The sequence below is a fragment of the Erpetoichthys calabaricus genome, chromosome 5, assembly GCF_900747795.2.
Source record: "Erpetoichthys calabaricus chromosome 5, fErpCal1.3, whole genome shotgun sequence".
NCBI lineage: Eukaryota > Metazoa > Chordata > Cladistia > Polypteriformes > Polypteridae > Erpetoichthys > Erpetoichthys calabaricus.
The window spans coordinates 127,431,718-127,446,452 of record NC_041398.2 but is presented as its reverse complement, the minus strand read 5'-3'; positions in this window follow the sequence as shown (position 1 = coordinate 127,446,452).

Here is a 14,735-nt window from a genome sequence, read left to right as displayed (position 1 = left end):
TTCCCAAATTAAAATACATTTCTGGTATATTATGTACCTTGAAAGAGTTTATTGGGTTAGAGATTTATAGAGTTATTATTGTCACATGTATGGAGAAATTGTTACTTGAATTTGCAAAAGAAAGAAAGAAAAAAGAAACTATGAAGGAATACCAGAAGCCTACAAGATACTCTGACCAGTAGGATTGCATTTTTAGAAGAGAAACAGGTTCCACACAAATCCGGGATCAATCTATGGTGTCTCTCAGCCATAAGAGGTCACCAAATTCCCAATGGGATTAGATAAATCTGTGCCATCCTTTTAAGAAAGCGGGAAGAACGGAGGATCTGTGAGAGGCCAGCGGTTTTTAGGACTACATAACGCTCAAGTATATAGAGGGTCCACTAGGACAGCTCATGTCTGGTTTTCCTGCACAAAGCGGATCCTGGAAGGTGATTTAATGCTACCTCCACAGGGCTCATAAAGTTCATAATTGGGACAAAAGCTCTCTAGTGTGATGAGAAGAAGCCATGGTCATAGGAAAGAGAGAAATCAATGGAAAGGAGTCAGATTTGTGGTTAATTTTTCTTTTCTTTGCTCTTTTAATTCTGTTTTGTTTGACTTTCCCAGAGTTTTTTTTTTTCATTTTATGGAATTCACACATTTTGATAAGTCTGTTGGGCCCTTGACATTATTTTTGGTTTGGAGAGATACTACAAGGGTGGGCTCCTGTTACTCAACATTCACTGCTGATGCTACATTTAGGGAGTATTTAACAGCAACAGTGAGAGAAATTGCTCATGATGCCCATGTAGTAATATTCTACACATACTCAAAAAATGGAGGTTAATTTACACAGTGTGTTCTATTTTTGGCTACTCCTGAAAATAACAAGCAAAGGGAAATATAGTCATTTACAGGCACAGCAGACAGTGAATCAACAATAGTTAGCAATGACTCAGTATTATGTCACTTCTGTTATCTTTTGTTTCATCAACCACAGCTAATCTCATTTTCAGTCCACTTGTCCTGCTGAGGGCCACAGTGGTAACGGGATGAGCAACAGGATGTCTTCCATATCTCTACTAGCAATCTCCAACGAGGTATGATTAAATCAGTTGAATAATACAGTATATCCCTCAATTGTTATCAGTCTGGTCCCAGTGGACCGCACACAGCTCAACTCTTCTCAGTTTAGGCCAGAAGCAAAAGCTTTCTCTTGTCCTCTTGAATTGTTCATTTTATTAGATGAGTTTGAGCAGTAATGTCCCTATACAGAAATTTCAGTCTGATCGCTTTTACTTACCACCTAAAGTTAATGATGTAACAGAATGTGAATAATAAAAATGTGGCATGGTTTTAGGAGTGCTGAAAATGTTTGCACTTTTTGTGATTTATTTTTGTTTTAGCCCTTCTCTCAGGTGCTTCTGCATTGCTATGATGTGAAATGATAGGTATGGCTAACAGATTACTGCTTAGTCTCTACCACCCAATTCTGTGTAGCAGATACTCCTGAATCAGATCTCTAGCTCCAGACCATGACAACCTCCTGTATTCTGTCTACCTCTCACATTACTCTTCTTCCTTAAATTTTAATAAGAAATTAGCTTGATTGACATTTTTTGCTTCATCAACCCATCAGCCATCGTCTCCCCTCCTCACAGCCCATCTCCATATAAAATATATTGTAGCAGACAGTAGACAAGAGCACTTAACGATCAGGTAGGAACAACGACCTGACGTTTTTACTGTAAGATTTATAGAAGTAGCCAGCTACGATATTGAAAGGGAACTCTCTAGAGACCTTGTTTCTTCCACAGCTTGCTGGAAATCACTCTGCAGCAGCTCTGCACTGATTTACAGTCATATGAAAAAGTTTGGGAACCCCTCTTAATTCTTTGGATTTTTGTTTATCATTGGCTGAGCTTCCAAAGTAGCAGTTTCCTTTTAATATATGACATGCCTTATGGAAACAGTAGTATTTCAGCAGTGACATTAAGTTTATTGGATTACCAGAAAATATGCAATATGCATCATAACAAAATTAGACAGGTGCATAAATCTGGGGACCCCAACAGAGATATTACATCAATACTTAGTTGAGCCTCCTTTTGCAAATATAACAGCCTCTAGACACCTCCTATAGCCTTTGATGAGTGTCAGGATTCTGGATAGAAGTATTTTTGGCCATTCTTCCATACAAAATCTCTCCAGTTCAGTTAAATTTGATGGCTGTGTTGAGCATGGACAGCCTGCTTCAAATCATCTCATAGATATTTGATGATATTCAAGTCAGGGGACTGTGACAGCCATTCCAGAACATTGTACTTCTCCCTCTGCATGAATGCCTTTGTAGATCTCGAACTGTGTTTTGGGTCATTGTCTTGTTGGAGTATCCAATCCCTGCGTAACTTCAACTTTGTGACTGATGCTTGAACATTATCCTGAAGAATTTGTTAATATTGGGTTGAATTCATCCGACCCTCGACTTTAACAAGGGCCCAAGTCCCTGAACTAGCCACACAGCCCCGACAGCATGATGGAACCTCCACCAAATTTGACAGTAGGTAGCAGGGGTTTTTCTTGGAATGCGGTGTTCTTCTTCCGCCATGCAAAGTGCTTTTTGTTATGACCAAATAACTACATTTTTGTCTCATCAGTCCAAAGCACTTTGCTCCAAAATGAATCTGGCTTCTCTAAATGAGCATTTGCATACAACAAGCAACTCTGTTTGTAACATGAGTGCAGAAAGGGCTTCTTCTCATCACTCTGCCATACAGATGTTCTTTGTGCAAATTACACTGAATTGTAGAACGATGTACAGATACACCATCTGCAGCAAGATGTTCTTGCAGGTCTTTGGAGATGATCTGTGGGTTGTCTGTAATCATTCTCACAATCCTGCACATATGCCACTCCTGTATTTTTCATGGACTGCCAGACCTGGGTTTAACAGCAACTGTGCCTGTGATCTTCCATTTCCTGAGTACATTCCTTACAGTTGAAACTGACAGTTTAAACTTCTGAGATAGCTTTTTGTAGCCTTCCCCTAAACCATGATACTGGACAATCTTTGTTTTCAGATCTTTTGAGAGTTGCTTTGAAGATCCCATGCTGTCACTCTTCAGAGGAGAGTCAAAGGGAAGCACAACTTGCAATTGACCACCTTAAATACCTTTTCTCATGATTGGACACACCTGTCTATGAAGTTCAAGGCTTAACGAGCTAATCCAACCAATTTGGTGTTGGAAGTAATCAGTATTGAGCAGTTACATGCATTCAAATCAGCAAAATTACAAGGGGACCCAAATTTTTGCACAGCCTGTTTTTCACATTTGATTTAATTTCATGCAACTAAATACTGCTTCACTAAAAATCTTTGTTCGGAAAACACCCCAGTATGCAGATGTTCCTAGGAAATGAAAGACATACCACTGTTATCTTTTTTGTTGAAAGTAAATTATTATGCAGGCTGAGAGGGGTTCCCAAACATTTTCATATGACTGTAATTTGGAGCAAGAGAAGAGTCTGGGTGAGGAGGTCTCCAGAGAGGATGCAAAGAACTGGGGGAGACAATGTTTTGGATTGCAGGACAAGGGGAAGCTGTGCAGCTTATGTGACTTAGTAAAGACTGCATGTAACAGAGTGGTTGAGGACACAGGAGCCGTGTGAAGCCACTTGTTGGAGAGAGGATTGTAAAGAGTTGGTCATAAGTATGTAGGGGCATTCTAGAATGCAACCTACAATTTGCTGCCAGTTCATGTGAAGCAGGGACACCACAAGGCGAGTTGAAATTTGGGTCCATATTTGTTACTTTGGAGGTGTCCCTGTAGCCCCTAGCACTAGAGAAGTTTGCTTAGGTATGCAGTAAAACAATAATATGCCAGTTTGTTTAAGGACTTGTCCTACTGTAATGATTTAGGCATATGTTTTATCTTGGCAGAGTAATATATTACTCTACTTTCCCCTCTTGCATTATTAATATGTAACCTTTGTCAGAATGCCTCAAATCTCACAGACTTAACCACTGTTTATAAGGTATTGTACCATATAACTTCTCCCCACCTTCCCTTCTACATTTATAACTTCAGGCAATTAGGTGTGGTAAAAGACAAGCAGGAGTTAAGTTGCACTTTAAATAATGTATTATTGATAATATTCATAAAGAATAACAATATACAAAGTACAAGTGAATATTGGCAACCATACAACCTGATAAATGGTGATGTGTAGTTTCAGGCGGCACACAGACTTGTTAGTTACTTAAAATGTCTCTAGTTAAGTCTTCATTTTTGGTCAGCTTTCTTCAGAACAGGCCGCATGCCTGTCTCAATATGGCTGTTGAGCTGTGCTCTTCATTGTGTTGTCCTTTTCAGTTTATAGTGTGAGATGGTCTTTAATCAGTTGGTCAGTAAGAGAGAGGGAAGGGTAAAGCAAGCAAATTTATAGATTTTCTGTCCAACCCCTACAGCCAATAGGGTGTCATGGTACTTAAAGCCTTCTGATACAAGTCAATTCCAAACAGCCATACTTCAGACCAATGAGGCAAAGAATACCCTCACACCTGCCCTCAAAACCATTTGCTGAGCTGAAGTTTACCAGTTAGGCAGTCTTGCTTTCCTGTGGGGGTTGACTGAGAGGGTCCAGGAGAGAAACACTTGTCAAACTTGTTTGAGGCACTTCCTCCAACCCTGTTGTAAAATTCACTATCCTGACTTAGTCAAGGGGGGTGGAGGGTAAACATGAATGCTTCTCACTAATGTAACACTAATATTACATTGCTTTGCCTAAGTTACAAATAAAGACATAGAAAATATTTATCAACTTGTATCACACCACAACAGCATAACAAATCCCTCAGAAAAAGGCTAAAGCCTTTAAAAGTCTCAAAAAAGATGGCGGAAACCTCCAAACACTTTCCATAAAATAACAAAACCACAATTGCTTAATTTGCATTTATTAAATTAAATAAGCAATATTAATCAAAGCGAAAATCTTCAAAGAAAAAAATACAGAATGCAAAATAATAACAAATTCCAAAAAAAAAGAAGGCAAAATAAAAAACTATAATGCTCAATGCAAAAATAAGCAAAACAAAACTTACCAGACCAAATCCAGTAAATCAAAGCCAAAATTATAAAATCAAAAATGATCTAAACAAAACTTAGGAAATCAACAGAAAAAGGAGGGAAGCACAAAAAAGGGATCTGAATAACAAAAGCAAAGGGGGAAGTAGCAAAGAGCCAAAGTTACATCTGAAGGTACTAAACACATCAATATAATGGAAGAGATCAGGGCAAAATTTCAAATAACATAAGATACTTAAAAAAGAACAAAGAAGCAAGGAAAAATAATGAAACTCACAGCAACACAATACACTAGTACATAAAGATACAATGTTAATTCACTCTTGGCTTTACATTTCACATGTCTCAGTGATTGTTACAATATATTTCTGTTCATGCACTGGTCTTATTTAATTTCATATTTCCTAACCATCCTTCTCATTCTCTGATCATAACAGTATATCCCAAAAATCTTCCATCCTGAATTGCGTATAAAATTGTAAGACTTTGTATGCTAACTGATACTAGCTCTGTGAATGATCCCAGAATGCTTCAGATGGTTATTGTCATGATTTTGAGCTTTGTATTATTAGCGCTCGAGTTTTCACTGTTATGTTTATCCTTGTTTATTGTTGGTGAAGTTGTTTTCTTTATCTTCGCCATTTTGTTTGCTGTTTGATGACCATTTTGGTCACACAATGGCAGCATGGTTATATCATTGCTGTAAGAGTATTTAAGATGGCAGTGCTGCTACAAAATAACATTAAAAGGGACAAGCCACAAGATTACCAAAAGCCAGACCAGTACTCCAAAAGGTCTTAGCCACAGTGGAATGGGTGGAGAAGAGTGTCAGGAATGATTTGTGACAGACGGATATCAGCAAGAGTGACAGGGAAGGTCTACAGGACAGTAGTGAGACCAGCTATGTTATATGGGTTGGGGATGGTAGCACTGACCAGAAAACAGGAGACAGAGCTGGAGATGGCAGAGTTAAAGATGCTAAGGTTTGCACTGGGTGTGACGAGGATGGATAGGATTAGAAATGAGGACATTAGAGGGTCAGCTCAAGTTGGACGGTTGGGAGACAGTCAGAGAGGCTAGATTGCGTTGGTTTGGACATGTGCAGAGGAGAGATGCTGGGTATATTGGGAGAAGGATGCTAAGATTTATGGATGTGGTGAGAGAGGACATGCAGGTGATGGGTGTAACAGAACAAGATGCAGAGGACAGAAAGTTATGGAAGAAGATGATCAGCTATGGCAACCCCTAATGGGAGCAGCCACAAGAAGAAGAAGAAGGGCTGATCTCTAAGTTTTAGATCCACTTTACCAGAATCAGTTATTATATGTCAAGGGCTAAACCCAGCAACATGATACCAACAATGGGCCCCCATTATAATGAGGTTTTCAGAAATGCCGCAGCTCAGCTGCGTTCCTGACAGTGCCAGTGTGACTGTGACACCCTCACCAGCTAACTCAGTCTTCCAGGTCTGGTCCTAGATATTTCATGTCTTTTAATAGAATAACTGAACAGCATGGAACTTTAATACAATTTTCAGAAATGGTATTTATTTGCCCTTTTACTGACTATTGTCAAATTAACTTTGATTCTTGGCTAAAAACTTAGTCTTACAGACTGTTTTTTCCTAAAGCCAAGCAACTATTTAAATGGCATGGTAACGTTACTGAACTATGAATTACAGATTTGCCTCTAACTTTGTCACTGATTAATACTCCTTCATAGTGGTTAACCTATTGTCAAATAGGTTAGCAAGAGGAAATTGGAAATAATGAATAATTCACCGATTTTTAAATGCGGGGGCAACCTACATTATAAGCCAAATCTACTCTTGAGCAATGTCTTACTCATGAATGGCAACCGCAGTTTTATCATTTCTGTCAGCCATTTAGGAAAGGAATGTGAACTGTAGAGGAGTATGAGGTGATGTCATACTCATAGACCTTAAGATAAGCAGTGAGAAGAGCTGACAAAAAGTGTGAAAAGTGTCATTCAGAAATCTGGAAATTTAGGAATGAATGCAACAGGAAGAGAGCTGAGTAGATAAGTATGGTCAGCAAGGAAATTTGTCAATTCATAAAAGGACTTTTTATTTTTATTAAACCATTATTAAAGTATATACATATATTTTTTATTCTATACCCTGCTCTTCTTGAGCAGTATGCTTTAAAGTTCCCATACATTGTATTTCCTCACAACCCAGCAAAGGATGCTCTTGGAGAGTTGTGTTCTCCTACTGCCCATCGCTCTTCTTCACATCCATCCAAGGCTGCTGGTCCAGAATCAACCATTATTTAGTGTTTTCTTACTAAAACATTAGACAAACACCACTTTCACTCATGTGATCCCATGCTATACATGCTGGTGACAAACAAACAATGTGAATACATTAACAAGTTTTTAAGAGGAAATTGTGGTGCAAATGCAAGGGTTGAGAGCAGGACATAAAGAAATAACTGAAAAGCTGCCAGTTCAAATCCATATAGTACATACAGTATGTCCTCTGCTTTCATTTGTGGGTTGAGCACGTGCTTCACACATATGTTGGCTCTGAGTCCAAGGTGCCTTAACTGTTTACAAAATGTATTAGATTAGGACAACTTCAGTATTACCTGGATTGTCATTTCTCAAATGTCTTAAATGCATCATATACTGTTAAAGGTGCTGTGAGAAGACAATCGACTTTCATATTCATGTTATTTAAGAGTTATTGCATAATTGCATAATCATTTAGACCATCGGTTCTTAAACTATAGATCACGACCCATTTTGGGTCACGTAATGTCGGAATTTGGGTCTCACAGAGTCATGATTCACAATAGTATATCCTCTACAGGTTGTCTTGCGATGGGAAGCCACAGGCAGTTTAAGTAAATACATTTGCTCCACTACTACCTTCAAAGGCACCCATGGGCCGACTAACAGTGTCGATTATTCAAGGGAGACACTTTGAACTGATGGGGTCAGCGGCAATTACGGGTTTTGAGGACACAAAAAAGGCTAAATTGGACTGTGAGAAAAACAGTATTTAAGATCCACTGATTTAGACAGTTGAATGGATAATCAGTTACACAAAAAATGTGTTCCTGTCAGTAAGATCTGAAAACAATGCTCTTTAGTTCCTTAGTAAAGTGAATGGCATGGTGGTATAGTGGTTAGCTGTGTGACGTTTGCACCTTCTGTCCATGCTGATCTGATGCTGATTTTTCCCCAGTGCACATGCCAGTCTCATATAAATTACATAGATTGACTAATTGTGAGTTTGTATCTTCCCTGTAAGATCTGGCACCCCATCCAAGGTTGCTTTCAGCCTTGCACCCAACACTGAAGAAAAAGCTTCAGTCCTAATGACCATGTATTATGTTAATAGATTCTGAAAATGAGTGGTAAACATGAAGGATACGTTGTCGCAGTTGCTGTGTGTGTTCTCTGTTGTTCAAGAGTTATGATGATCGTGTAGGAGTTGATGTAAGCCTGAAAGAATTGTCGGCTATGCTTGTGAAAATATGAAAGGCAAACTATGCATTTGAAGTAAATGATGTGTCACACCTCTTCAAAAGGACTGCTGTTAAGAGACCTGATAGTGAAGAGCCACACGAGATGCTGATTTCAGTACTCAAAACACCACAATTGACAATAAATCTGCCTAACAACACCAGTAGGGACACAGATGAGGCTGCACAACATCAGCCTTTCAACTGCACCTCTAAACGAATAACTAAAGAAATGTAACATTACTGTCTAATTGGAAAGGAAAGAATGCCATGACAAAATAGATGTAACGTTTTAACACGCTGTGAATTCATAGAACACATCTAAACTCTATGTACAATTGTGACGTCATATAGTGATGCACTGCTCAAGCGTGTGGAGCCCAGTAGCTGCGGTAGTCTACATGTGCACGTGTGTATGTCTGTCTGTCTCCACTATCACTCATTACAATGTGCAAAATGAATTATTAAGCTTCGGTTACCTTGTACTACTGAGCTCCCGGCAATTTTAACCTTTTAGTTTTTCTCAGTGTCGTCTTTGGTTCAGTTTCTTTTGCTCACTCCCTGAAATGTTATTGACACCGGGTTTAAAACATACAGACTGCAGAAATCAGGTGTGGGTGTTTTTTTGAAGGAGCCCTGTTGGTATAGCATTTTCAGTCCAGGGTTTCACCACTATTCACTACACACGTATTCTCGTTTGAGGTCTTGCGAGATCAGGAAACACCAGGACTCTTCCTTGAGTTGGTTGTCTAGCCAAACTGCGTAACCAGGCAAGAACGGCCTTGGTCAAGGAGGTGACCAAGAACCTACTGGTCTTTCTGCCACAGTTTTAGAAGTGCTCGGCTGAGATGGGAGAACCTGTAGGAACGACAACCATCTCAACAACACTCCATCAACCAGGCCTTTATGGTGGAATGATGAAGGACAAGCCACTTGTGAGTAAATGGCATATGACTGCTTAAAGCAGGCATGTCAAACTCACTACCATTGGTGGGCTGCTTCGACTGCCATACGTGTGTCAGCGAGCTGCACTGTAACATACTGAAAACTTTAAAAAATGTAACACTTAAAATTTAAAGAAAAGCAATTTATTTCCATACAATCTCCGTACAACAGTGTATAATTAGAGTCTTAGCCTTTTAGCTAGGTCCTTATATTATTATATTATATTCATTGCTTATATAGGAGTCTTAGAGCGTGAGATTTATTTCTTTTGTCCTGACACTTGGCATCTCTTGTTAGTAACCAGTTCGTCAATATCAGGCTTGAAATCTTGTGCAGCTGCAACTTTTATGAGGGATGAATGGTGCTCGACGGTAAGTCTTGAGTGATGTGGGGTTTTGGTAGGTTTCATTAACAAAAACAGTTGCTCATAAAGGTAAGTGCTTCCAAACATTGACAGTACTCTCGATGGCAACTTACAGATCTGCATATACGAGGGTGGCAGGTAAGCATACAAGCCTGGCAAACCAACTTCGTTGTATTTTGCCTTCAGAATAGAATCTGACTGCACTTCAATCAATTCCATTTGGATATTCTCAGGCGCATTCTCAATGTTGTAAGAGTATGGTGACATAAACAGCGCAAAGTCCTGTTCGTGTGAAACTGAAATCACGAAAATGGTTATTGAATTCATTGCTCAGTAATTCAAGTTGGAAAACAAATCCTCCAAAAATCAAATTTTACTTTACTAAGTTTACTTCAAAGTTTATATTGTAAAATAAGCCGATATGCAAAAAGCCCCCTGACCTACACTAATTTTACAAACTCAAAATCACAAAAATTTGTTAATAAACAACTCACCAACTTCTCACTTCAGATCTTCAGCTGTAGTCTGCACTAACTGATCGTTACAATACTAGCACAAAATTACATAAAACTAGAGCAAAAAAAACGTTAAAATATGTAAGCTATTACTACTCGTGATGCTCAGTTCTGCCCAGTGGCCAGTCTCAGCAGCCCAGCCAGTAGTGTAGCCTGCCAGGGGTGGCCCTAGGCTCGTGGCGGCCCTGGGCAGAGAAAGAATAAGTGGCCCCCTCGCCCGCCGATGTCAATATGGTATCTTATGTACGGCGGATGGCCACGTCCGTTGCGGACACTGCATAGCCACCTCTTGCTCATGACACGCTTCTATATGCGCATGTCCGTAACTTGAAAACCAAGTAGCGGCCCATGATATTCTCATTACGCCAGAACGTTATAATACTACATATAGCTTATTGCTCCAACTCGACCGACATTAGTAAATACAGCGTACTAATTAACAAGAAACACAATGTTTTTCGGCCACATTGCCATCAGCTGTGTCGTTATTTTCTCTTTCTGTTTTATATTCAATGTATATTGGCGTGGCAGCCCTGTGCAGGTGCACAGTTTGCACATGCCTAAGGCCGCCCCTGCTGCCAGGCTGCTGCAGCCTAGCACTTCAGTTGCAACGTCGCGGCTATACTAGCAGATGACGTTTCCAGTACCGTAATGCCATGGGAAAACGCGCTTTTGTCAGAAGGCAGAAGTAAGAAAAGTTAATAAGTAACGCCGAAGATGCAGAATGATTCAATCACAAACGATAGTAATCATTTTGTACAAGTTTAGTGCTAACTAGGATCTGTCATGCGGGCCACACAGATTTCTGTTGTAAGCCGCATGTGGCCCGGAGGCCGCGTGTTTGACATGCCTGAGTTAAAGGACTCTGAGAACATGAGGAAATAGCTGACTCCACCAAAACATAATATAAACTATAATAATAATGATGAAAACAATAATTGGGAACTAAAACGTTTTAAATACACAATAATGAAAGCTCAAATTACATAGAAAGATGACAAGCAGCAAATGACAGATTTAGCCAAATACAGAGAATTCATTTTTTATTATTATAGTAGTCAAAAAAGTTGGATCAAACAGGTATCTATTAAAATAACATGATAAAGTGAGTGGAAATAAACAGTTCATAGTAAAGTGACACAGGTCAGTTCAAGGGGGAAACACTTAGGCATCAGGGTGGCAAGTGTTTTTGGTTTATTTCTTTTTAACTATTTCAAGATTTCAAGTCAAAGTTTTGATCACATGTAAGAAAAAAGGGAAAAAAGGCTGAAGCGTTTTAAGGAAGGACCAGTGTAATTATATACGGGGGAGCAATCGCCAACTGCACCTCAAGAAAAGAAACAGTAAATAAAACCATCAAGTCGCGCATTGTAACTACACAGCAGAGCTGTTGTGACCACTGTGGGTGCACAGGCAACCTGAACTGAAACTGCTTCAATGAACCTTCTGCTCTGTCTAATAAAGACTTTTGCATAGTCATGAACTGTATAGAAGTCTTTTTGAAGGCAAGAACTCAACTATCCTAATTCAGTCAGGTGTCAATGCTGAACATTTAAATGCAGTTGGTATTGTTCTGAAGGGTCACCCTTTACAATAGCCTGCTCCCAGTTTTGCAGGGTCCTCTTTAAGGAGTTACAGCTCAGGCCACACCAGGGTCGAGTTCTTTCACACACAGCTGGTAGAAATGAACTGACTTTTTTTTTTTTACTTTACTCCATCTCTTATAACATTCCGGGGTCACATAAATATATTATGAAATGAAGAGAAGAACAAAAGAAAAGAGTTTGATCTCCAGGGGATACCCCATTTAATATCCAGGTTATTGAAAAACCTGAAAAGAACAAAACCAAAGTAGAACCTGTCCAGGGCTTATAACTATAGCTCCTTAAGCCGTAAAAAGCTGCTCCTTCCAAAGAGATGCATCTCTGTAAGGAGCTGGAACCCGAAGACTTCCTGTCTCTCCAAAATCTTTATAGTGAAGGAAGCAAAAAAAAACGTAGGGTTAGTGATGGGGAAAACGGAAATGACATCACTATTCCTCCAGGTGCTTCTCCTCCATTCTAAAGCAAACGGAAAAACTATTAGTGGCTGTGTTGCATCCAAAACCTTCCCCATATTTTTCAATACAGACACACCCATGAGACACTCTCTAGACCCACGTGTGTGACACGATGTTTATATTGCATCCTACGCATGCTTTTCTTGTGCATGTTTGTCTTTTGTTGGTATTGTGTTATTGTCAACTATTCTGAGGAAGCAAACAAGTAAGAATTTCCTTGTAGAAGTAAAGTTAAGTTGGAGAGCATATACAGGTACAGTACATTTCTGCAAACACCACACGATGAAACAGGTTGGCAACCCCCCAGGCAAACACGCGGTCCAGTCCCATCCTCCGGAAACGATCCTCTATCTGCCACAGCCAGGTGTTACGTGGGTGACCCCTTGGCATGGTCCAACCACTCGGGTCCCCAACAATGAGGATCTTACAAGCTGGATCACCCTCAAGGAAACACACCACATGGCCGTAGTGCCATAACTGATATTCCCTCACAATGGGGGCCGGATGCAGTTTAACGTCATACCCAGGACTAGTAGAAGGGGTAAATGAAAAAAAGAAAAGGCAATTTGAAAATTGCATTCTAATCACAATGGATAGCAGCTGACTCAATACAATACATACGATACAAACAAACAAACACTGCAGGTGTCACTCCCTCTCCACAAAGAAATCTCACTGCGGCGTGTTGTTCAACAAAGCTGCCATCCCGCATTGGAGCATCCATGTTCATTTCGCCTTGCCTTCAATTATACTAATGGCAGCGTGCTGCGCTGTGCATGTTTGAACTACCCATAAGCCATCACAAACATCCTGTATTGCCCATTGTGATTACCGTGTAATTTTCATAGTGCCTTTACTTTTTGAATTACCCTCGTACTAGATATACGTGACAATAAGCTTGACTTGGAAGTTGGACTCAGGTGGACAGGAATAGGCTGAGCCTGAATGGTGAGAGAAAGAAAGTTAAGAGATTTGGTCACAGGGGTACAAGGAGGTGTCAGAAGATGGGTCAGTCACCCCACTAGTTAGGCAGGGTCAACCTGTGTAGATAAGCTCTGAGGGCCACTGTTATGTCTGCCAAAGGAAAGGACAGATTTTTAGAATAATGGAGGTGACCAGGAGAAAACACATCAAAAAATTTAAGCCAACAGGCTGTAAATGAGAATCTGTCCTACCTTCAAATCGATTATAAATGCTAAACCAAAAATCAAGCACAACACCAGAAAAAGAGGCTAAAGCACTAATAATGAATAATGACAACAATTACACAGGTTAATCCACAAACATGAATGACCTGGAAGTGCATGATGCCAACTGCCTAACCTGACGAAATAATATATCATCAATGCACTCCTGCAAGGGTTGCTGCTTAGCATACCATAGCAAAGGAAGCTCAAAATAGCAACGCCCGATAAACCTAAAATGGCATTGGAAAAAGACATAAAAAGTAAATAATTACTAGAAATAATATCTCTCTATTATAAAAGGAAATCCTGAAATGAGACTTTATCTGAGATAATTTCAACTCTTGCGAGAGATAATTTCAGGTCCCGTGAGATGAGACTTTTTGCCAAGAGATTTCGAGACATTTACAACCGCGGCCACGGTCCACTCACTTCTCATTCATGTGAATGCTTTTTCAGACACAGTTCCTGTCGCTCTCAGCTCCAAACAGGGTCGGAAATAAAAGACAAAGAGTAGAAGTCAAAGTAGAATGTCGTAAAGAGGTTCAAAAACATTGGCGCGATACACATGCAGAGCAGTTCAGAGATAATGAAAGTACTAAAATTCAAAAGTCTCAAAAAACTGATAGTAAATATTACATTAGCGCAAACAAATGGAAATTATTACTCAGTGAAATAACAGAACAGCGAAAAGAGATCAAATATATGGACATAGGTGATATGACAGAAGTATGTACTGTAGATACTGTTTGGCTTTAAACTTTAAGTCGGAGACTTGTAGATTGTCTAATTCATGTTGCCATCAGGGAAAAGTAGTATTTCTTCCCAATGAAGAGGCCTATCCACAAGGATTAAAAGGTTTGTTGTTTGGTGAAAGTGAAATACACATACGCGAGCGGCAGAGATGCAAAGTGTCTGGTGCATAGTGCCTGTCCGGGGGTTGGCGAGCGAAGTGAACAGGGGGCAAAGCCCCCTAGTATAGGTATACTGTATAATTATTATTCAATCAGTATATTGATTGGGTTCAACTACCCCAAAAGCCTATACAGTGCATCCGGAAAGTACTCACAGCACATCACTTTTTCCACATTTTGTTATGTTACAGCCTTAT